This window comes from Choloepus didactylus, chromosome 20 (assembly GCF_015220235.1).
Source record: "Choloepus didactylus isolate mChoDid1 chromosome 20, mChoDid1.pri, whole genome shotgun sequence".
Lineage (NCBI taxonomy): Eukaryota > Metazoa > Chordata > Mammalia > Pilosa > Megalonychidae > Choloepus > Choloepus didactylus.
The window spans coordinates 11,549,986-11,562,057 of record NC_051326.1 but is presented as its reverse complement, the minus strand read 5'-3'; the positions used below and the strand labels follow the sequence as shown (position 1 = coordinate 11,562,057).

The following is a 12,072-nucleotide window of genomic DNA, read 5'->3' as shown; positions in this document are numbered from 1 at the left end:
AATCTTTGGAAGAGGGGTTTCTGTACTTTTTTGTTTGAAAGCATGTACACCGGACATTGTCGAGTGACCCCATCGGCCACTCTAAATCGAAGACCTGGAGGGAGAATCATCGCATCTCAGACCAATACCCGAGTCGGCTGGAGGACGGCAGAGTGGGCACCAAGCCCAGCTCCCACCCACATGCAGAAAGACAGGACGTCACGGGCTGCAGACGTGAGGGCTCAGTCAACGATGCACAGGGGCCAGAAGGGGCCAGCGGAGGGAGGGCTCTGGGCGGTCAGGGCTACGCCTCTGGAAGCTGACCCAGAGATGGTGTCTTAGCTTGGGTTCCCCCAAAGAGGAGACTGGAACAAAGTCTTCGGTGCAAGTGCTTTCTTTGGGAGCTGATCTAGGGAAGCACCACGAGGGATATGAGAGAGGACAGGGTCACTGCTGTGGGCAGCTGGGCTCCAGCCAGCCGGGGAGCCTCTGAGGGGCTGTGGAGAGGTGGTGGGCCAGCTGTCAGTTGTTCTGCCAAGGGTTGAGGAAGTGGGGGGACCTTATTCACCACCTCCCACCTCGCACTGGCTGAGGGGCTCTTGGGAGGAGTCCATCGCCCCACTTCCAGCCTGCCCTGAGGGTGGGCCAGGCACTCTCGCTTGGACAGAGGCAGGAGGTGACGGGAAAGGTCAGCAGGTGCCGGCTCCCCACTTTCCGGGCCGGGAACCCCCGGGGACGCCGACAGCCTCTGTTGGAGCAGGGCTCTCATCAGCACCTGGATGTTTCCGGAACGACAGCTTCAGCCCCTGTCAGGCTGCCCTGTTCTCTGGGCTCTTTCCCTTTGAAGGCAGAGGGAGCCACACACTGCTTGCCACAGCGGGAAACCTCAAGTTTGCTCGTCCCCACGGGAGACACGGTGACAGATGTGTCTATAATGGGGTCGTCTGCTACCTGTCGGATACGCAGCAGCCATGAAGGAAAAATAACAGGGGGGCAGATTCAGGGGTTTGTCTGTGAGCAGCCTGTTTAGACGAAGAAGGGCAGCTGTTGATGAATCTGTTAAAATTATATGTCAATTATTTCAGAGCGCATAGACACACGTTCAGAATGTGGGCATTGATTAGGGACATTTTAAATATAACGTGGATTAAGCCATCTTGTCTTATTTGAATGGAGAAATAATAATAAAGAGAAGAGAGGAGAGAAGTAATTACCTTTCCAATCGCCCAAAAAATTTTCACTTCTCAGAATGAGGCTGTCTCAAAACACAGAGACTTCTGGGCATTGCCAAGCATCCACCACCGAACAGGTTATAGGATAGAAGCATCCAGAGGGGCCTGGAGGGACAGCAGGCCCCTGGGTGCCTGCAGAAAGGGGAGGCGGAGAGCCGGGAGCCAGGGGTGCCTCTCTTCTCAATCAGAACCTGGATTAGGGTTCGAGGCAAGGGATTTATGTGTGAGGGGATTCCAGAAAGCCCAGGTAGGCAGATGGGGAAGTGAGACAAGTAAGCAAAGAAAGCCAAGACTGACTGCGTTAAGTGAGGGGGTTCCTACCGCAGGCCCTGGGGTCGAGCCAGCTGGGGAGCTCCTGGAGTCAGGATGGGACATGCCTCGGAGCTGTCTCACCTGAGGGGCAGGGAGGCTGGAATGTTTCCCTCCAGCTCCCATGTGTCATTGCCGGATGGCTGCCAGACAACTTCCGGCCTGGGGAGATGGGGGGAACTCTGGGCTGGGGAGGATGCCGGGGAAAGGAGCCTCCCACAAGTGCAAACACACTGTGCTGGAGACCCATAACCTCTAATTACTTGGATGGAATTCAATTCGTCGCTCTCAAAGGCCTAACAAAAACAAACGACCCCACCCCATTCCCCATGTAATCGCAGAATAATATGATAATCATTTTGCATGGAAAGTGCATTATTTCCCTGATGGAAGCACAGGCTCGACCTCTTGGGGCTTCACCTGCTATATTACCTTTCAAAGTATGAAGTAGCAGGTTCCAATTACGTGAAAAAAAATTAAAACACTAACAGCACAACCCACAGTGTGGTCGAGATAGAGAGAATACACATTTTTCAGGCCAGGCACCTTGATTAAACACAGTCCATGTAATACGGTGATAATGGGCATTAATAGTACAGCCATAGTGCTGAAGTGCTGGAATGGAATCACTTCTGATTATATGACTATTTCCTCTTGTGGAGCACGGTGCATGTTTCCAAATGACCCGATGCTCATTAAACTGCACCAAAGCCCAGCAGCAGGTGGGTGGGAAGGGGGTGGAAGAGACCCACCAGTTCCTGGTGTTTGGAAAGTGGGGAAAGGGGGTGGCCGGAGGTCCTGTGGGGTCCAGCAGACCCAGGCCCATTCTCCACCTTCTGGCTCCATCAGAGGCCTCTGCCCCGGATCACCCAACACGGCCCACCCAACGGCCCGAAAAGAAACACTCCTATGTGCAGTGTAATGAGCTGATGGGTTTTAAAGGAGAATTCCGTACATTAGATATTGTTTGTTTATATCCAGTTAGATGGCCATCTTCCCCCACTCCAATTATCTCTCAGAAAAAAGGCTGTTGCCTTATATTCAATATACTCAATATCACAGCAACCAAGACTCTTATTACATAGTAATTATTCCTGGGATTATAACTTCACAATTTCAGTCTTCGGATGCTGTTGTAAACAAGACTTTTTAAAGGTCACTTCAAAAAGCAACCTAACAAATGCTTAGCTGTGGCAAAAGGTTGTGACTATCCATCCACCTTTAAGGCAAATGACAAAAAAACCCACTCCTGATGTGTTAGGCATGGGGACGTGTGGCTTGGGATAAAATGTTCAGGGAAGGCCTAATCCGTGGATTCAAAAAGAGCTGTTGCTCAGAAACTTGGATGGATGCGAGGATCATGAGCTCCGGAAAACTGTCAGAGGACTCAAAAAAGCAGCTCTCCTGATGAAAAAATCCATGAGTGGAAGCAGTGCATGACAAGTTTGAATAATGATTCATGAGATATATGTGGAAAAAGCAATATTGTGAAATTAACATTTTTAGATATGTGTAACCGAAATCATTAATCAAATATTATAAGCAAACAATTTTTTGTTTCATCTTTATTCCAAAAAAATCTTATATTCAGTTTGGCCATTTTTTTTGGAGATATTTTCTTTGGGAAAGTAGGGGAATTGCCTTATATTTGGGCACAAAATAAGGGTTTTTTTTTTTTTTAGCACTTCCAGCAGATGCCCAATTTAATCATAAGGAGAAGCTGGTAGGGACCCTAACCCAGAGGACCTGTAGTCCAACAACCCCTCCATTTGCAAGGGAGGAAACGGGGGCCCAGAGAATTCTCTGACCTATCTGGGAGCCATCATAGGAAGGAGTGAAAGGTAGAAGTCAGGACATGGCTTCTCCCACCCACTCCCCATGTGACGGCGGCCTCGGCGCAGGGCTCCACCTGACAGATGGGTCTAATTTGGGGTTGTGAAACCACAGGAGACAAACCACCCTCTAGAACCTGCATGTGGCATGTTATCATAACCATCTGGTGGTCCTCAGCGTCTGCCCCCTCCTTGTCGGGGTTCTCCCTGCTGGATACTGGCCATGGCTCAAAACATAAGAAATGTTTATTTAAAAGCCTACATAAATATTGAAGTGTGTCTCCCCTCTTCTCTCCCAATGAGGGGTGCGCTGCTGAAGTTCGCCAGGCGGTTGTCATCCTTCCCGTCCCACCTCTGTCCATCACCCCGGGCTCCCCGAGCAGCGGAGACACAAGGCAAATCTGTTCTCTCCTCTTGGCCGGCTCAGTGGCCCTTCCACCAGGAGCCCCGGTCTCTCGCTGAGGGGGCCCCTCGGCCTGTGCCCCTCCACGCCGCGCCTAGGTGAAGGGCTGTGACACCCCCGAGCAGGGCGTCCTCATGGAGGAGAAGAACTGCAATTTAAACCCTGGAAAGCAGGATCTGCATTTGCTAGTAAGGCTGCAGCTTTGGGCCCCGAGACAACTTCAAGTTTTATTAGTCATGCAAATTTACCTCTTCTTCCCCCAGAAAAGATAAAGGAGAAAGAGTGCGTTGGGAGAAGATGGGCCGTCTTACCAGGAATGGGGTCGCCCGGGGCTCCTGGGCCCAACAAAAGATCTCAGGCAGCAAATAGTGAATCTGATTTCTCATAAGCACACTTCTCTCAAGTATTTCCCTTGGGATGGGGCATTTCATTCAAAAAGTGCTAAAAAGTGAAACTGCTCCATGACCACTCCTGAGCAGGAAGAATTAAACTGGCTATTTCAAGGCTACACTCCCTGTTCCTGTTTGCTAATGCTTCCATTATGCAAAATATCAGAAATGGATTGGCTTTTATAAAGGGGGTTTATTTGGTTACAAATTTAGTCTGAAGGCCATGAAAATGTCCCAATTAAGGCATCAACACAAGTGTACCTTAGCTGGGAAGGCACATGGCTGGCATCTGCTGATCCTGGGTCCAGCTCCTCTCTCAGCTCGTGTGTGTTCTTCAAAATGTTGCACTTGGGGCGTTTTGTCCTCTCTTAGCTTCTCCAGAGTAAAGTGTCAGCAAAAGTCTGCTTTCAATGGCCGTCACCAAAATGTCTCTCTAAGCTGCTCCAGTGAGCTCCTTCTGTCTGAGCTCTTACATAGGACTCCAATGATTAAATCAAGACCCACGCTGAATGGGTGGGGCCACACCTCCATGGAAACAATCCAATCAAAGGTATTACCCACAGTTGGGTGGGTCACATTTCCATGGAAACAACCTAATCCAAAGATTCCAACCTAAACAATATAATACATCTGCCCCCACAAGACTGCATCAAAGAACATGGCATTTTGGGGGATATAATACATCCAAACCGGCACACTCCTCAAGCCCAGCTGCAAAGGATTTTTGGAGCAGGTGCAGGGAGAGGTGAAATGTGTAAATTATGACTTGAGATCCTGCAGATGCTCAAATCTGGTTGCAGAGCCCAGACCCCAAAGGGATGGACAGAAAGAGCCACATGTCATCTCATACTTGGTTAGGAGGCTTGGCTCTGGCATCAAGTCCTGGTTCTGTCATTTATTAATCACATGACATTGGGCAAGCTGCCTCACTTCTTCTCCTGTACAATAAGGGTAACAAGAGCACTCTCACCATAGGGTTGTTGTGAGATTAAATGATCTAATGCAATAAAGTACTCAGAAAAGTGCCTGGCAAGTAGTACGTTCTCAATAAATGTTAATGGTTATTGTTTGAGCTTGTCTGTCACTAGAACATCTTCTTAAGACACAAATCTGATTTCCTCTCCTTTGGAATTCTTTTGTGGTTTTCCCCAGTGTTTCCTGTCCCAGTAGATAGTACCACTAACCATCTAATTATACATTTAAAGAGATGACAAATTCCAAGAAGCCTGGCCTGGCATAGATGGGTGCTGCCCTCCTCCGACAGCCTCCGCCCTTACCGGCCACGGTGCGTGGTGAGAACGGCTCTCTCACACCTCCTGCCTTCTCCACTTCTGTTGCTGTTTTAATTTCCTGGGCTGTTCAAGCAAAAATCATGAAATGGGTCAAACAATGGGTATTTACTCACTCATGGTTTTGAGGGTAGGAAAAAGTTCAAATCAAGGCATCGTCAAGGTGATGCTTTTTCCTCAAAGACTGTGGTTTTCCGGGGCTGGCTGCTGGTGATCCTTGGTCCTGAGCTTGTCATATGGGAAGGCACATGGTGGCATCACCTGGTCTCTCCCTTCTCTTTTGGGTTGCATTGATCTTCAGCTTCTGGCTGCTCCCTTGGTGGCTTTCTCTCTCTCTCTCTCTGAATTTCATTCTGCTCATAAAGGACTCCAGTAACAAGATTAAGACCCATCCTGATAGAGGTGGGCCACATCTTAACTGAAGTCCTCCTTCCAATGGGTTCACACTCACAGGAATGGATTAGGTTAAGAACATGCTTTCTGGGGCACATACAGCTCCGAACCACCACTGTCACTCATGCCTGTCATGTGTTTTCTTTATCTTCTGCTAGGCCAGCTCCACTGTGCATGTCCAAATACACATCTATCATGGCACTTTTCACCCTGGACTGAGGATACATGGGCCAGGGTTTCTCAATCTCAGCTGTGTTGTCATTTGGAACACATTAGTCTTTGTTGTGGGGGGCTGGCCTGTGCATGGCTGATTGTTAAGCAGCAGCATTCCTGGTCTCTAACCATTAGATGCCAGTAGCACCCCTCTCCCCCAAGTCTTGACAATCAAAAATGCGTCCAGACATTGACAAATGTCCCCTGGAAGGGAAGGGACATCATCATCCTGGGTGAGAACCACTGCACTTTAAAACAGAGGCTTTAATTTATTTATTTCTATATCACTGAGCTCTGGTACGATATTTGGTAAACAGTCAGTACCCAATAAATGCTTATTGAAAAAGGAAAGACTTAAATAAAATAAAATTAATTTAGCACTCATAACATAGTGAAGGATCCCATTCAAGGATGAGATGAGGCATGTTGGATCAAACAATGAATCAATAAATGAGATACAGAAAGAGTGGGCTAAATGAATGAATACACACATGGTAGGTGCACTGAAAATAAATAAGTATCTCTCACCATTTCAACATCTTAAAGGACAATCGACTGAACCCCTCATCCCCTTTCATCTTCCCCACTCTACTTGTTCTACTGATCTCTTTTGCACCCTAGTGACACCAATGAAAGGGTAACCTGGGCCTGCTGTCTCCTTCCTCACCTCCCGTCTACTCCTCTGCCTAGCACACGCCGTCCAGAGGTCTTCTGCAAGGTCATCAAGGAACATGCTGCTAAATCTAATGGACAGTTTCCAGTCTGCATCTTGTTTGCTCTTCCAGGAGGCCTCTACACTGACTGATGCTCCTTCCTTGAAACCAGGGATGACCCTCACGACATTTAACAACTGGCACCCAGATTGGGCACCTACCAATCACAGTGGATACACTGACCAGTCAGAATGGCCACTGGGCATCAGCTTCCAGAGCCAGGGCACCTGTGTGCACAGGCAGAACGCAAGCCTTGCTTGAACCCTTGCTTCCCTTGGCACCCATAACACAACATTCTCCTATTTTTATTCCTACTTCTCTTGCTGTTTTCTTGTTTGATTTTGCAGGTTCCTCCTCCTCTCCCTGGCGATTAAAATATCAGAGCTCCTTGAGGATATTTCCCAGGCCCTTCTCTATTAATGATGATCTAATCCATGCACAAGGCTTCAGTGACCCTCTATAGGCTGAGAACCCCCAAACTATATTGTCCCCAGTCCCTACCTTTCTTCTGAACTCATATTAGTATCTCACCTGCTTAGCTGACACCTCTAATTTGATCTTTCAAAGGCAACTCAAACCTATCATGCCCCTCCCTTGGACCCAAACAAAACCAAAGAAACATGAACTTTCCCAGTGTTTCCTGTCCCAGTAGACAGTACCACTAACCATCTAATTGTACAAGCCTGGCACCTCGGAGCCATCCTGACGGGCTCTCCTCCTCCATACCCAACCCAGCACCACCACCTCTGAAAGATCTCTTATCTCCATCTACTTCTCTGCCCTCCATTGTCACCTTCCCCTCTTGCAACAGTTCTTTAACGTGAGTCCCCCAAAATCTTCTCTTGCCCTTCCCCTATCTGTTCTCATAGCAGCCAGAGAGATTTCTCAAAATGCAAATCTGGTCCTGTTTGTCCCCAGCTTTAAGCCTGCCCATTAGTCTCAGGGTGAAGACTAGAGCCCAGCACCCATCTCCTGCCTCATTGCACACACTTTCCCTGTCCTCCGCCCGGGTCATCCACACCGGCCACAATTCAGTTGCCGGAATGTTCTGTACTCCTGCAATAGGGCCTTTCCAAGTTCCGTCTCTTTTCTTCCCCTGGTTAACTCTGATTCCTGTCTCAGCTCAAACATCACCTCTCCCGGGAAGCCTTCCTTGACTCCGACTAGACCAGAGGCCCTCTGTCCTTTGTAGAGCTATGAGGATGTACCTCTTCTTCAAGCACCAGAGATCAGAATGATAATTTATGCCTGTGATTATGTGATTAATTTCTATCTTCCTCGCCTAGCGTGTAAGAGCCATATGGGCAGAGGCTATGCCCATTCTTTTTTTACCTCTGAGTCTCTAGAATAGGGGTCAGCAACAGCCAAGAGCCAAATCCAGCCCGATGCCCATTTCTGTAGGTAAAGCACAGTTGCCTCCATCTGTTTATGTATCGTCTGTGCCTGCTTTTGTGCTACAATGGCAGAGCTGAGTAGTTGCGACAGAGATGATGAGGCCCTCAAAGCCTAAAATATTTACTATCTGGCCCTTTACACCAAAAGGCTTTGCAGGCCCTGCTGCAGGGCCACATCATGCCTAGTGGAAAGCAGGCAGATGGATTCAGTAAGATAACAACCAAGTGAGTGGAGGAATAAAGGAGCACCCAGTGGGGTACCCTGATGAGTAACTTAAAGGGGCCCTGTGAAGACCGCACTGGCCCATGGGAGCAGTTCTTGGGTACAGGCCCTCACTTTCCTTCCCAGAAGCAGAGATCCTTGACTTTTCTTGGGATTCACGGCCAACAGGTCACTCTAAACAAGCAGGGGCCTTTCCTCTGACCTTGCTCTTGAGCTTCGGTGCCCGAGAATTCCATTTTAGCCATCCTGGACACCGTCACAACCCTCGTGGCAGCCCCAATGGAAGACGAGGGAATTCCAGAGCCACCCCACGCAGAGAACACTCGGGGGGCTCTGTGGGTCCAAAGAAGTCTGACCACAAGGTGGGGGTCCTGGGAGGGAAGGGCCACAGAAGCACATACAAACCCCTAAAGCCACAGGAGCAGGAGGAGAGACTGGATCAGCTGGGGCTGCCGCTAATGAAAGCCTCCAGGTCCCCACAGCCCAGTCCCACCATCTTCCATTAGAAAAGTGTCTCCTCGGCCACATCGGCCCACAAAGACATGCACAGGCCCTGTTCAGAGCCCACGTGGGCTCAGCCCTGGACCCAACACCATCGGGTACCGGTCACTGCGTTTGCACGAGGGAGTCCCTCTGCTGCCCATCGGTCTGCTCTCCCTCAGGGCAGAACCCGCTTTGTCTTCTTCTGTCTCTGTCCTCACCCTTCCTGCTCCAACTCCTGGGTCAGGATGGCACAGACTGGGCCATCGGGAGGGGCTCAGGGCCGCAGGGAGCTGACACCAGAGACAGGGCAGCAGTGGCCTGGCCCCCGCCAGCCTCAGCCCGGCCTGCTGCTTCTGTGGATGCCCCGGCTGACCCTCCTCCCTGCTCCTCACAGCCAGGCCCCGTCAGCACATTGTAAACCAGCCTGGGTGCCCTGGGGGTACTGGACCCGACTCAGGGTTCCTCTTGTGCCTCCATCCTGGGAAACCTTTAAAGTTGAGATGAAATCACCCCACTTTGTGTTCCTGGGGGGAACTAAACATGCATAAGTAAGTTGTAGAAAATTCCCAAACTAGCAATAAAGCTGCATGCAGGCTGAACCGTTCAATGTGGCAGGAACAGAAAACGCAACGCGAGCGCCGACACCCAGGCACAGATAGCCAGAAGCCCGCCGAGCTGGCGCGGGCCAGTGTTTCCGCTCATTGCTCGTGGGTGCCAGACGGATGCGTCACGTGCTTTACTAGAGAGTTTCACATTTAAGCCTTGGATGTTTTGTTAAAACTCATGGAAAAGAGAATGAACATTCCGGAGGCAGAGCCCAAGTCCCTGCCACAAGGATTCCAGAAGGTCCTCTCCGGACCGTATCTTCTCAGGTCCCTGTGGGAGCCCCTGGCCCAGCTCCAGGAGCGCTCAGCCACCCCAGGGACTGCATTGGGGTCCCGGCCCCAACCCCCTACTGGCCTCTGCACCAAGGACCTGGGACCTGGTATCTTCTGTGCCTTGGCTTCTGCATCTGCGAAAACAGGGAGAAGGCAAGCTCCTGCGAGGACAGGAAACCTTTGAAAAATGCGGTGGGTGGTTAATGCAATGGACACGTGTGCTCTGCCGCATCATGGCAGGATTTAGGAAATCAGAAGACCCTCCCTCCACTGACGCTTCTCTTCACCAGCCAAATGCAAACCTGTCCGCCCCCCGAGCAAGCTCTCAAGCAGAAAGGCGGACAAAATTCACGATAACAAACATCTTACATGAACTGGGTTTCCTTTTATTTATTAGTTTTAACAAAGGCCCTCACTAAGAACAGACAGCTAAATCAATGATGATCCTAACAGTAAGGATAAGCCGACCAACAACCAAGCAAAACTACAATTTTTAGTTAAAACAGGTTAAAGTTGCAAAATATCACTTTAGACCTGACATGTAACTCAGAATCACGGTACATAGTGTTTGTAAAATATGTATTTAGTTAACCTTTTGACAGAGCTTTATAAGCCAACCACAGAAAGGCCACGGACTATAAAAGTGGTCCAATTTTACGGGTGAGCCCCAACTTGGTTACTGATCACACGAGAGACTAAAGAAAACAACTCTATCAAACGAAGCCAGCCCCAGGAGGAGGCACCTCCAGAAGGCATCGGACAATGGGCTGATTCTACTCACAGTAAGTTCGTCTCCAGAGACTGCAAGCTGACCAAACACAGCGTGTGGATGTGCAAAAAAATAAACGTGGCCGCCCTCTCATTCATCTGCAAGTTGTCAAGCTTAGCACGAAGCCCTTAGCTCTCTTTAGGGGCAAGGCTTGAAGGAATGGGGGGTGGATGCTTCAGTCCACACAGCACGCCAGGCACCTGGCAGAGCAACTGATGGGCAGTGGGCACTGGCAAATATTTGTTGCAAGGAAAAAAATTAAAAGGAACATATTCACTGTGGAAGAGACCCAGGCAAAGAGGAAGACTGAAAAATGCAAGAGGAAAGGGACAGCAAAAATCACAGAAGAAGCATTCATTCAAAGGAGCACGACAGAGTGTGCAAATGAAATCCCTAAATCATTATTCAGTTTTCTGATATGATTATAAAAGGAAACAGAAAAAGCAGAGTAAATCACTGCTTTAAAATGTATAATCTGCATCTTTTTAAAAAATAAAACCAGGATTTTGTAGGGAATTTATATCAAGGTTATACAAAACATCAAAGCTATCTGGGTCTGATTTAAATAAAATCCATCCCACTAGAACGAAAATAAAGTTCTTTTTAAAAACAATATATGAAATAAAAGAATAAACATACTAGTTTACTGTTTTACCAAGCACATCCTACAGTGTAATCCAGGAAGCTTCCAGGACAATAAGCATGGACAGGAGAGGAGAGAGGGAGCAGTGGACAGGGAGGGAGAAGCTGAGGGTGAGGGAGAGGCTGAGGGGAGGGAGAAGCTGAGGGTGAGGGAGAGGCTGAGATGGGAGGGAGATACTGAGGGGGAGGGAGAGGCTGAGGGGAGGGAGAAGCTGGGGGAGGGAGAGGCTGAGGGGGAGGGCGAAGCTGAGGGGGAGGGAGATGCTGAGATGGGAGGGAGATGCTGAGGGGGAGGGAGAGGCTGAGACAGGAGGGAGATGCTGACGGGGAGGGAGAGGCTGAGGGGGAGGGAGAGGCTGAGGGGAGGGAGAGGCTGAGATGGGAGGGAGATGCTGAGGGGGAGGGAGAAGCTGAGATGGGAGGGAGATGCTGAGGGGGAGGGAGAAGTTGAGGGGGAGGGAGAGGCTGAGGGGGAGGGAGAGGCTGAGGGGAAGGGAGAAGCTGAGAGGGAGGGAGAAGCTGAGAGGGAGGGAGAGGCTGAGGGGGAGGGAGAGGCTGAGGGGGAGGGAGAAGCTGGGGGGGAGGGAGAGGCTGAGGGGGAGGGAGAGGCTGAGAGGGAGGGAGAAGCTAAGGGGGAGGGAGAGGCTGACAGGGAGGCTAATAAGAAAGCCTATGGGCAGAGCATGAAGGTGTAGGATTAAGGATTTGGGACTTTTTCCTCTCCCAAGGGGAGCCAGTAAGCATTCTAGAGGAGGAAGGACCCAATCAGACTTGTATGTCAAAAGATGACTCAAGGATTAGAAGTCCCTAAGGAAAACAGGAGCCATCAGCTAAAACAAACCCCGAACAGTCAGGCCCCGAGGAGCTCTTCTAGAAGACAGGCTCTCCTAACCTGCCCCTCTTTAACTAGCATGAGACAGTGACCCTGCAG

The 12,072-nt window shown here is 49.7% G+C and overlaps 1 protein-coding gene across 2 annotated transcripts in view; it reads right to left on the bottom strand.

Annotated features, from left to right (window-relative positions):
- The window catches only part of KLHL29 (kelch like family member 29), a 319,053-nt gene that overhangs the window by 246,840 nt on the left and 60,141 nt on the right, over positions 1-12,072 (bottom strand). The window lies entirely within an intron of this gene.